Below are 13,903 nucleotides of genomic sequence, written 5' to 3'. Positions count from 1 at the left end.
ACTAAGAATAGCATTATTGAAAAGATAAAAGTGACCAATTCTTAGCTAGACAAAATAAAAAAGACTACCACAATTTCAAATCCAGCCCAGCAACTTAGCAAAACCCTATCTCAAAATAAAATTTTTGTAAAAACAACTGGGGATTTAATTCAGTGCTACAGCAGCCTTGGGTTCAATCCACAGTACTAGAAAAAAATAACAGATCATTTATTTTCATTTATTCATAGATAATTGATGAATCTGGGAGAAAACAGGATATAAGTGTAGAAATATGTATAGATAGTTATGAAATAACAAAGAAAAACACATTGACTGGAGTAGAAGCTATTCCCAGAAGATAAATGAAAATAATAATTAAAAGGCATGTTGGAGCCATATCAAGGGAACTTTTATTCTCTCTACTGAACTATGGTGAGATAGGAGTCTAATATTCCTGAAGAAAAAGACTTTAGTATCAGGACTGCCCCAAATTCCTGGCCCTATAGCTGACGGTTCTGATTACAGACAGATGCAGCTTTGCCTCAAGGTACTATTGTCATTAAATTTGCTGAATGTAGAGTTGTACTTCTAAGCAGAAATTCTGCAATGTGGCCGCCTACATGAAAAAGAGATTTGTCTATGCCTTCAGAGTGGGGTTATTCAGCTGAAATTGAGAAACAACTTTAGAACCAAGGTTTAGCTTTAGGGAATTCCCTGAAACATTGAAATTATTTGCAAAACTTTGTGAGCATATAGTTTTCTTGGCAGGGCTTTTATCAGGTTCTCCATGGAATATACAACCCCCCTCCACCCACAATTTAACTGCCCCTGTCTAGATAAAGAGATGATGTCCTTTGGCAGGTGTTTAGGATGCTCTGGGCCATCATCCATCCATGTGAGGCTTGGGAAAGTAAAAACAAGCTTTTATAGAAAAAATTTTTACTGATTCTACAGAATAAACCAAAGATGACTCTCAAATGGGATTTTTTCTTGACTTTCAACACATTTTTCCAGAATATTCTTGATTCTGCCTAGGTGATTATGTACATGACATAATTTTGCCAATGAGAATAGCACTCTGGCTCAAGATAGTGACCCCTACCTGTCTTCATTTCCTATTACTGCTGTTACAAATTTCCACACATGTAGGGGCTTTAAATAGCACAGTTTTTATCTTAAGGTTCTGGAGATCGGAAGTTCAAAGTGAGACTTGGCTGGAATGATAGTTGGTAGAGTTGTTTTTTCCTGGACTTCTTCCAAGAAAGAATCTGTTTTTGCTTGTTTGCTTGTTTTTAACATCTTTAAAATTTTATTTGGAGCATTGTAATTATATATCATCCTGAATTATAGAGTGATTATACATGCACAGAACTCTTGGAACACTTTCCTCTGGGTTCTACTTCCTCCTTTCCCCTACCCCTACAAACTTTTGAGATTGGAATTAGTAATTTTACATACATATGTAGCATAGTTACAACTGTTATAACCTGTATGTCTCCATCTACCACCTCTCTCTCCTAACTCCCCTCCTTCACTCCACTGGAATCTCTATTCTTACACCTGATGTTACCCTTGTCTTACAGTTTCTATCTACCTTCCACATAGAAGAGAAAACACACAGCCATTCACTTTTTGAGACTGACTAATCTCACTTAGTATAATATTCTTAGGTTCCATCCATTTTGCTGCAAATGACATAATCTTGTTTGTCTTGGCTGAGTAAAATTCCATTGTGTGTATATACCACTGTTTCGTGATTCATTCATCTGTTGATGGGTACTAGGCTGGTTCTATCATTTGGCTGTTTCAAATTACAGTGCTATAAATGTGACTATGCATGTATTGCTATAATGTTCAATATCTTTGGAAAGATGCCCAGGCATAATATCGCTCGGTCATATGGAGTTTCCATTTCCAATCATCTAAGAAACTGACACACTGATCTCCTCAGTGGCTATACTTGTTTGCAGTCCCACCAACAGTGCATAAGGGTTCCTATTTTCCCACTTCCACTCCAGTGCTTTTAATATTGTTTTTCTTATTGATGATTGTGATTCTAACTGGAGTTACATGGAATCTCAGCATAGTTTTCATCTGCATTTCTCTGATTTCCGTAATGTTGAACATTTTTTCATATACCCATTGGTCATTTTGAAGTTTGCAAACACACGTGAATTTCTTCCTCATGGCCCCTCACTTCCCCTCACAGTTAGCAGAAGAGTATCCCTAAAATTTTCTGCTTCCAATATCACAATACTTTCTGTTTGACTCTAAAATTACTGCTTCCAGTATAATTATGTTGGGCCCATCCAGATAATCCAGGTTATTTTCCTTTTTATTTTATTTTTTTTTCCGGTATTGGGGATAGAACCCAGAGGCATTCTGCCTTCAAGCTACAATCCCAGCCCTATTTTTTTTTTTAAACAGTGTCTCACCGAGTTGCAAAGGGCCTCAACTAAGTAGCTAAGGCTGTCTGTGAACCATGATCATCCTGTCTCAGCCTCCCAAAGACTGAGATTACAAGTATGGGCCACCACGCCCAGGTGTAATTTTTCATTTTAAACCCCTGATTTAAATCTGTGAAATCCCTTTGTTCATGAAAATGAACATAATCACTGGTTCTATGTATTAGGACATGTATATTTTAGGGGTTCATTATTTAATCTACCACATACACAGATTTTGTTTAAGATACCTAAGAATAAGATACCAAAGCATACTTAAGGTTCACGTAGATGAACTTGTTTAAATAGCATATTGTGCCACTATTAGGATTAGGACTTAACTTTTCTAATAAACCCCAATTTCACCCTGAGGAAATGACCACTGGAAAGTTAAGATTTTATTTTAGTTATTTGTTTACTTTTGCAGTGCTGAGGGTCAAATCCAGGACTTGTATGTGCTAGGGAAATGCATGACCACTGGCCTACATTTCTAGCTCTAAGATAAAAAAAAAAAAAGCTTACACTTTAATCTAATGAGGAAGGTAATTCTTCCATATTTCATAAAAATTTTAAAGAAAACTATAGTAATTTAACTCATTCATAGATAGCTACAGCTATAAATACATTCATATTTTAGTATACTTTCCCTATATTCTTTCCATGATTATGTAAATACCTATATATTCATATGCATATATAAAAAACATACTTTTTATCTCCAAATTTGTCATCAAAGCATAAAAATGTGTAACTCTTCCTTTGTTTCCACTTAAAATTATGTCATAAGCATGTTTCTTATCATCAAACTTTTATAACTGTCATCATTTTATATAATGTGACAGATATATGTTAAAATAAATAATTATCAAGACATTTTAACTGCTCTACTCTTTTAAATGTTCTTTTAGAAATGCCAACCAAACTTTACATAAGGATAATAGAGTAGATGCAAAAATATTAATGTTTTCACCCAGGTAAACACTGAAATCAAGATGCAAAAGATTTCAATCATTCCAAAACCTCTTTTTTGCCTTCTTCCAGTCAACATCCCTTCTCCAGACAAGAAATATTCTTATTTCTACCACCATAGATGAGACATTTACATATAAACTATTTCATATTGAATATAAAATGTACTCTTTTGTCTAGCTCTTTTACTTGACATAATGATTCTGAAATGTATCCATATTTCTTCATCAATCATATATTGTATTGCTGGAAAGTATTCCATTTTATAAATGTCCCATAATTTTGATGTTAAACATTTTTGATGGACATGTGGACATTTGGATTGCTCCTCATTTAGGGCTATTCTGAATAATGCATTTGTGAATATTTTACTAAAAGTTATCTTGTGGCCACATGTATTTATTTCTCTCGGTTAAATACCAAAAAAATGGAATTCCTAGGCCATTAAGTTTAGTTTCAATTTCAGTTTTTTAGAAACTGCCAAATGGTTTTCTAAGTAGTTGTATTATTCTGTATCCCAGCAGCAACATATAAGAACACCCATTGCTTCTTGTCTTCATGAACCACTAGGTCTTTTAGTTTTAGCTATTGAAAAATCTCTAACAGTATGTTCTTGTGCTTTTAGTATATTTTCCCTTTACATTAATGATGTTTGTGTAACATGAATAATTCATATATTTTCTCTTATGGTAAGATTTATCCTTTTACTGTTGTAGAAGTTCCTTATGCATTCTAGCTATCAATTTTTGTCAGATATATGCATTTCAAATATTTCTTCATAGAGTAGATTTTGCTTTTTTACTTTATTAATGTATTCTGATAATCAGAAGACTTGAATGTTGATGAAGTTAATAATTTTTTTCTGGTTAGTGCTGTTTGTATTCTCTTTAGGAAAATTTTGACTACTTCAAGCTCGTGCATATATTTTACAGTTTTCTTCTAAAAATCTTTATAATGCTACCTTTCATTTTTAGTCTATGATCTATTTCATTAAAGTTCATTTTAGTTTGGGCAAACATCTTGTTGTTCCAAGACCATCTATTAGTGAAATATTTCCTTTGCAATTTAGCTATATAGGTGCCTTTGTCAAAAATCAATTGATTGTATTAAAAAAACTAGTTACTTCTGGTGTTCTTCTTTTATAAATTATTTATTCACAAGCATTTTATTGTGTCATTCAATGAAATTTCCAACATAGATGTCTTAAGTAGAATTGTTGAGTTGACGAATATGAGTGCTTTACATGCCATTAATATATATTGTCAAATTTCTTTAAGTTTCGGTAGCCTCAGTTTATACTCAAGCCAGCAGCAGATGAAAGTTCCCATTTAATTACCCTTACAAGTAACAATAATAAAATATAATTAATATAGACAAATATTATATCACTCTTTAAACTCATTTTATTTCTAACAAAACTTAAGAGTAAAACTCAAAATGAGAATACTTGAATTTCTGACTCTGCTATTTACAAAACTTGTAATATTAGGGTATTGATTTAAGTTATCTGTGCTTTTGATTTTTCATCTTTAAAATAGGAAAAATACTAGTATCTACTTCTACACATTTTATGAGGAAGTATAAATATGAGAATTAAGTTCATATACCAGTATAATTTTACAATAGCTGACATTTAAGAAGTTTTGAACAAATGTTAACCATTATTAATATTTTTTTCAGTACTGGTAATTGAACCCAGGGACGTTCTTCTCTGAGCTACACTCCCAGCCCTATTTTTTATTGTTTACTTTGAAACAGGGTTTCACTAAGTTGCTGAGAGCTTCATTAAGTAGCTGAAGCTGGCTGAGAACCTACAATTCTCCTATCTCAGCCTCCCAAATACTGGGATTACAAGTGTGCGCCACCATGCCTGGCTTGGATTTTATTATGTAACTACTAAGCTTTTTAAATTTTTTGGGAGTTTTTTCTATCTCCTCAAAAAGTGGTACTTCTTTGCAATTTGGAAATATTTGAGACATTGTCAATGAAATGGAGAGCAATTTTAAGCACATGTAAGTAACTGAGCAAAGAATAAATCAAAGGGTGAAAAAAAATAAAAATAAAATGCCAGTGTCTTCAAAAATTTCCCCAGAGGTATCCTCAGAAGCATCTATAAATTCTATTCGAGGGAACATTTCTTATCCTAAAATTCTAAGCAAAATTGTCCAATGTGATGCATATAACTATGTGTATTTTATGGGAAGAAGTTTACCATCCGCCCTTAGACTTTCTAAAAAATAGTTAAAGAGTAATTTTATTTTAAAAAGTTTTCTGGCATCAACTCTTTATAATTGAAGAGTCATCTATGATGGTTCTCTTAGGAAGCCTTTATAATGTAAGCCTTGGGTGGTCATTTAAAATTTCTCTGCCTTTTATACAAAGGTAAATTAACACCTGATCAAAGAAGTGACATTTACATAGCTTCTTAATGGCAGAGCCTGGCATTAAAACTCAGAGACATAACTTCCTGGAACACCTTTTTTGTTACACAAGACAAAGGTGTCTCTGCAGGCAGTACTCCAGGAAGTACCACATATACAGGTGATCATTAACTTATATAAGAGTAGAAAAGTTGTGAGATGGAATAAAACATGTTATCTGAATGAAATAAAGAAGAAAATGGGTATCGAAAATGATAAAAACAAATACCTTTTTGCTTGATAAATAATTATCAAATACCTGAAACCTACCAGGTGCTGCTTTTAGGCAATGATATGGCAGTAATTCCTCATTCCCATATGATAACCAATATTATTTCATCTCAGACAATCTACAAACACTCCTTAGATCTTATACAGACTCAAGTATAACATCGAATGAAAACAGAACTCATTCATTAATTCAACATACCTTTTTTTTAATCTCTTCTATGATCCAGCCCCTGTGCTGAATAGATAACAATACAGCTCAGATACTGAATTTTAGCCTATGTTTAGCTCTTAGAGCTATTTTAACATAGTTAGACTAGAGGCATTATGAAGTAAAAATAATTATTTGTATCTCTGTAACAAATACTAGCTAACTAATCATATAGGCTAGTTTGCCTGGGAGATATTTACATTTCATATTTACGTTTTTTTAAATATTGGATGTGAAACTTAATAAAAAGTTATCTACAGGATGAAAAACAAGAAATCAAAGCCTTAATTCCAATTAAAACCAAATTAAGGGGAAAAAAGACTCCTATCTCTAGATGGATAGAGTATTCCCTCCTAGATAATTTACAATGTGTCCTGAAAATCAAAGTACATTTTTTTTTTTTTTTTGCTTAAGAAAAGCCATCCATCAAACTTACTCAAAGATTATGTCATTTTTCTTTTCAGTCATGGAACAATTGAATAGCTTTAAAATGTGACTAATGAATGGCTATCACATGACTGAGTTTCACTGAATTGCAGAGGGCCTCACTAAGTAGCTGAGGCTGTCCACGAACCACGATCCTCAGGTCTCAGCCTCCCGAGTGCTGGGATTACTAGCGTGCAGCACCACACCCGGCTCATTGTTCACATTTTTAAGAAGTTTATTTTGAACTAATTATAGTTTCCTAAGAAGGTTCAAATAAAAATAGAGCAAGATACTATGAACCCTTAATCCTGTCTCTATCAGTGTTGATATCTTACATAATTTCCTACAATAAAAAATTGAAAATTGATTCTCTTCTATCATTGGGAAATACACATAATGGAATTCTATTCAGCCATAAAGAAGAACAAAATTATATCATTTGCAAGAAGATGGAAAGCCCTGGAGAATATTATGTAAAGTGAGATCAGCCAAACACAGAAGGAGAAGGTACATATGTTTCCTCTAATATGCCCAAACTAGGAAACACAGAGGATACCAGTGGGACTCCAGATAATGGAGGGGAAATATTAGCAAAGTTTGAATGGAAAGATAGAAGAGGAGGAAGGCTGATCTTGATTAATGAGGGCCTACATCTGAATATATGTAAAATTATGAATATGACATGGTTAACCTGGACAACCATTGGTGGGAGGGGGGTGGGAAACGGGGGCAGGGGGAAGAGGGCACCAAATATAGTTTAAATGTATACTATTTATGTTCAATAAAAAATTGTTAAAAGAAAAAAAAATTTTTAAAAAAACAAAGAATAAAAAATAGAGCAGGGGCTGTAGCTCAGAGGTCGATTGCCCCTGGGTTCCATCCCCAGACCCACACACACAAAAATATTGTTAACAATGCCCTCTGTATAATACACAGCTATTTTAGAAATATAGCTCCTGGCTATGTATGGCTATTGAGAATTTGAAATACCTTGTAAGTGTTCAATACATATTAGACTTAGTATGATAAAAAAGAATGCAATGTATCTTCATTATTTGTATTGATTGTTAAATTTGTAGTGTTTGGGTAAATTGAATGAAATAAAACATATTGTTAAAATTAATTTTTTCATCAAATTTATGTGGATACCAAAATATTTTAAATTACAAAAGTGATTAATAAAAAAAGAAATGACCACATTATATTCCCATTAGAGCTGCCCTGTGTAATCTCCTGAATCTGCTTGTGAGGAAAGCTTTGATTCTGCAATTATCTGGCTCTAGAAGCATCTTCTCAATAGAATAAGCCTTTCTGCATGGGATGCAGATGAGGGCACAGTTGGAAAAAATAGGAAAGCCCTAAGGTCTAAGCTGTGTTTAACAATCCAGGGAGATTTGTCATTTAAGGGCTCTTAAGCCTCATTTACTAATTATTCCTGTTGGCTTCTTGTGTTTATTTCAATATCTAGAACTGGAAAAAGATGACAAAGATAAAAAGGCTTCCTTAAAATTCCAACATAATAAGATGAAATATCAAGAGAATACAGGGAATAAAGAGAGAACTTTTAATCTAGGGTATATTAAAAAGATGAATCACAACATACCATTGATTTTGAGCTGGACATATTCTAGGAAAAAGTATATTAGAGACACAGTTGTGAATCCTGAAAATCTGGGATGGGTTTGAGAGACAGCTAATCAGTTTATTTGGTTGCACAGGGAATAGCATCCCCAAGATGAGTTAGGACAAATTATAGAAGAACTTGAATGCAGGATGTGAGTTTGATAATTATTCCATAGACAACAGGGAGTCATTAAATAATTTTAAATAAAGGAGAAATATAGCTAGCACTCTGGTTTGAAATAACTCTTAGGAATGTGAGGAAAAGATTGACATAAAGAGAAATCAACTCATTTTCTTCCTAGCTTCCACCTATTGGAAACCATAGATGAGCAAATAAGGCAACCTAACTGAAAAGGAGAAGGGAAGAGGGAAATTTCCTAATGAACATGATGTATGTTCACAAACATCAAAGTCTATCACTAAGAAAATCTATTTTCTCAAATAGATTCACCTCCTTCTGATGACTATTTCTCTACATAAAGATTATTTTTCAAGTCAATATTTAACCCCTTTTCTTCCCTTTTGACTGCCATAAGACTAGACCTGCATCTTAATAATTTTGCATTATTCTGAGATTTGGAGTTTGATCAAGCTCTTAGTTCAAATCTAACCTCAAATGCCACTGAATTGTTGGCTTATCTCTTCTATTCCTTCAAATATCAAAAGCTAAATGTTGAAGAATACTCTATACTGCTTCTCATTTGAATTCTGACTCCAAACCTATATCTGAACCTGGCGTTTCATTAGACATAACCATGGACCCCAATTCCAGTTTCCTTTTGATCTAGTAGCACATAGACATGAACTAAGATATAGCCTAATAGATAGCCAATGATAACGTGGGAGGTATCAGTCAATAAGTATGGAATTGCTAATACATAGGAGGAATAAATTCTGGTATTCTCTTGCATAGCATTATACAGATGAACTCTAGTTTGTTTTATATTTATAATTTTTTTCTTTCTAATTAGCTACTGTGTTGGTAACAATTGTCAGCCACTGTAAATATATTTTAGTTTGGAACTAAGTGACTTAAATATCCGTATATGAAGTCTCATGCTTTGATTCCTTCTTGGATTAATCCCAATGAGCTCACTATGAAAATCCAATTTTAAAACTGCTATGGCAAAATTAAGACCGTGTCCAATATGACAGCACCAACACATTTCAGATATTTTTAAAGTTGTAAAATTGGTCATTTACTCCAAAACCATGCGAAATATTTTGACAGAAAGTAGTAGGTACAATTTCCTTATGATAACCACAGTAGCTTTTGTCTCCATCCCTGTTTTAGCTTCTGCATTTGAAATATATTTTGCTACTTCAGAAAAAAAAAGTATTATCGTTAAAATATACTACAGACTGTAATGTTGTTTTAAGAGTACATCCTTTGGAGATAGATTTGGGTTCAAACCTCACCTATGCTAATTTTTTTGCTGTAAGGATGTAGACAAATTTCCTAGTTCCTCTAATTTCAGTTTCTCTCAGAATCAAATCAGTTAATGCAGAATAAGCACATAGTATAAACATAAAACATAGCATGTGTTTAATGAATTCTATTATAAATCCCTACATTCTCAGAAATTTTTCTCAAGCCTTTCCGAAAGTCAGGGTGGTTCATTTGTATAGTGGATGGAGAAAGGGTACAGATCCTTAGAGGCTATTGTAATACAAATGTTTTCAGAAGAGCATCTTTAGGGTAGGAAGTTAGAATTAACATTTTTTTAATAGATCTACCTAAAAATGTCTTAGATTATACATTAGATCTATACTACAGGTCCAATCCAGCAATGTGTTTGTTTGTTTTTTTTCAAACCTAAAGTCTTTATGGAAGACAGCTGTGCCCATCCAATTCACTTATGTTGTTGTCTTTGACTACTTTTTTGTTACAAATGTAGAGTCGAGTAGGTGTAACAGAGACCAATTGACCTTGACATCCCCAAATACAAATTTAAAATATATATTTCACTTAGTCTTATAGCCACACATATATCTAGCATTCTGAGTCCTCTGAAAGTACCTGGATATAAGCATTTGGTGAACATGGTTTACTTTGGGGAAGTGATACCAGCAAGCCACACTGGGAAACTGGAAAGATTGAAAGAGTGTACTAGGGCAAGGAGGTGTTCTGGAACTAATCATTGCCAGGTATATGAGGTCCTATAAAGATTATCTGAATATAACTAGAATGTCCACTGAAAGGCTGAAAGAAGGGGTCATCTGTCTACTAGCTTCCATCTTTCACTGGGCAAGTCACCCACGGGTGTTGACTTGCTCTCATTTCAGGTTTCTGCATGTACCAGTGCCAACAGAATTTCTATACAAATCCCTTTACTCAGCTACATGGAAGGTCCAGGCTCAGAAAGTATGAAATATAGTACACGTATGGTGAGGTCATATCAGGCTGCTCAAGCGTGAAGGGAATGCCCAGCAAAGGCTGGAGAAGGCAGGCCAAGAAGGAGTGAACTCAGGCACAGGAGGTCTCCAGCTCAGTCAAGGTGTGTGATTCAAGGAATGACAAGTGCTTCCATAAGCCCCGATGCAGTGAACTAAAGAGACTTCTTTTACTACATTTTATGATAAAAGGCATGAAAGAGGGAACTTGTAGATATATAAAATAAATACTGATAATTATATTAGAAGTTACTGATTATTTCCTAAAATTTTATGATATGGTAGTTAATTCTATAATCTCTTCAGTTCAGTTGACTCATTTGAGCCCCAAATAAGCACCCTAAGTGAAATGGGTACCTATGTGTAATGAATGTGGAGAGTGAGGTTTAGAGAGTCTACGTAATTCTCCTAATTCTCCTGATGACATACAGCTAGTAAATTGCAAAGTTTACTTGGGACACATACCAAGTTTCCCTTACTGTAAAATTTAGGCTTTTAAATAATATTTAATCTGCTCTTAAAAATCCTTATAATTTCGTTTTGGCCAAACACAAATCTATCATTGTATACAATCTCTGGTAGACTATTTGTCAGCATTTTAATGATTTTTATGCTATGACTGGGCTATACACTCAATCTAGGTTGGTCAATAAAACTATTGAAAACCCAACATGTTTATCATTTAATCAGTTGTTTCAATCACTTTCTATTGATTAGATGACTAGAGAATAGTGTATATCCAAAGTAAATTGAAATCAATAAATATGTTGGAGTTCTCACCAAGTCCTTATGGGCTTTGAGATTTTCATTATTTAGCTTATAGATGTTAGAAAAATGATCTGAGTCTGTAAATAGTACTTAAAAGCACATTAATATATTGTAAAATGATTGCCAGTCTATCATGTATGATGATAGACAGAAGGAAGTTTCCCAGGAAGAAAATAATTCATCTGGATTAGCAACAATAGCCTGGAGCATTGTTAAAGGTCTGTCCTAGACTCAGAAGTCATGAGTCTAAGGTCCAGCTCCGCCACACTGTGGTCACAGTCAAGTCCTTTAATCCTTCATGGGAGCTTTGATGATTTTCAAAATGAGGGACAGTGTACCTTCCAGACTTTCATAAAGATTTGAGTAAGATAATATACTTGAGAACACTCCATAGAATATAAACTCAGTATAACATAAATATAGGGGACACATTTCTGTACCTTGGAATGCAATCAACAGATAGTTGCTCAACAAAATGATATACGCACAGTACTCAATCTAAGAGTCAGAAGGCATTGAACTTTACAATGTTCAGAGACTCTGTCTACCTCTTTTTCTTCTCCTTTCTTTCTTTAAGTTCTGAGGACCAAACTCAGGGCTTCATGTTTGTTAGGAAAGGTACGACTGAGCTATACACCTAGCCCTAACCACCTCAGAGAATCTGTCAAGCCTAGACGATTGTGGTCACTGCTTCTATTTCAGGGGATACGCATCTGTGAACTTGGTAGTTGAAAGCAGCATCAGCAGGGTTTTGTATTCTTCTCTCCCTTTTTATGTTGGTAAAAATATATAACATAAAATTTGCCATCGTAACCATTTTTATTTGTTTATTTTTTGGTAGTGTTATGTCAAACCCGGTGCCTTGTTGTATGCTAGGCAAGTGTTCACTGATAAATTATTCCCTGAGCCCCCATCTTAAGTATATTTAAGAATACAAAGCAGTAGTATTAAGTATAGTCATATTTTTATCTCCAGAACTTTATAGTCTCTAGAACTTTATAGTCTCTTGTGTATAAAATTCTTTTTTTTTTTTTTTTTTTTTTGCAGATCTGGGAATGTACCCCAGGGGCATTTGGCCTATGAGCTACACCCCATGCCACACTTTTTATTCTTTATTTTAGTGAAACAGGGTTTCACTAAATTGTGGAGGGCCTCACTAAGTAGCTGCGACTGTCTGCAAACCGCGATCCTCCTGTCTCAGCCTCCCAAATGCTGGGATTAAAGTGTGTGCCACCACACCCGACTTGTGTGTGAAATTCTGTATCAGTGAAACAACAATTCTTCCTTCCCCCCAGCCCCTGGTAACTACCTTTCTTTCTTTCTTCCTTTCTTTCTTTTATTCCTTTCTTCTCTCCCTTTCCTCCCTCCCTCCCTTTTTTCCTTCCTTCCTTCCTTCCTTCCTTCCTTCCTTCCTTCCTTCTTTCATTTATTGTAATGATGAGGATTGAACCCAGTTGACAGTCTAACTCTGAGCTATACCTTCAGCCCTATTTTATTTTTGAAACAGAGTATCACTAAGGTGGGAATGGTTTTACTAAATTGCTAAGATTGACTGTGAACCTGCAATCCTCCAGCCTCAGCCTTTCAAGTACTGAGATTAAAAGTGTGTACCACCATGCCCAGCTTCCTTTCTCTTTTTACTAATCACTGATCTCTATTGGATGCTTATTGTATACTAAACATCTAAGCACTTTCTGCACTTTTCTATATTATTGGAAAATCTATATGAAATTGAAAATTCTATCAATGCTCAAAGAGGCCATAAAAATTGAATTTCCCAGTTTTTCTGTATATTTCATTCATTCAAAGTCATGTGGGTAATATTTTTTTTCTTCTGTTTCTGAATAAAGTATTCTGCTACATGCGTGTAGAATTTGAATCTTTTGCATTTTGATTCAGGTTAACCAATGATATGTGTAAGTGGGAAAGAGAGTTCAAGACATTGAGAGCACAGGAAGGCCAGGGTTCTGCACAGGACTTTCTGACAGGTAGGGTAGAACTTTGAAAGACATTCTGCTAGAAGCCTTTGCTTGCTTTATTCCTGCCTCTGAAGTTTCAAAGGAAAAGTTTCTTCCTGTCAAAGCTTCAGGACAAAGAAGAAATGACCTGCCCATTCTCCATCTCAGAGTAAAAGAGCCTGAGGGGAAATGGCCTAGGTTGAAATAGACTTTATGTGATGCTCCTGCAGGGAGGTACATGCGGGCTCTGACATTGCTCCTGATTCGGTTGTCAAACTCTCCTTGTAGCTTGCTCAGCTGGTGACTTAATTCCTCCTTTCCTTTCCAGGAACTTTTGCAATGTTTCTGCCCACCTTTATTCTGTGTTCTATGAGGTTTCAAATAGAGGCCTCAGGTGATATGTTTTTTCCAGTTCAATCACAAGATTACACATGGGAATGGTTTTGGTCTCTCCATCTCAACACACAGACAGACAGAAAGACA

Source organism: Muscardinus avellanarius, assembly GCF_963383645.1.
Source record: "Muscardinus avellanarius genome assembly, chromosome: 7".
Lineage (NCBI taxonomy): Eukaryota > Metazoa > Chordata > Mammalia > Rodentia > Gliridae > Muscardinus > Muscardinus avellanarius.
This window is presented reverse-complemented; position numbering follows the sequence as displayed.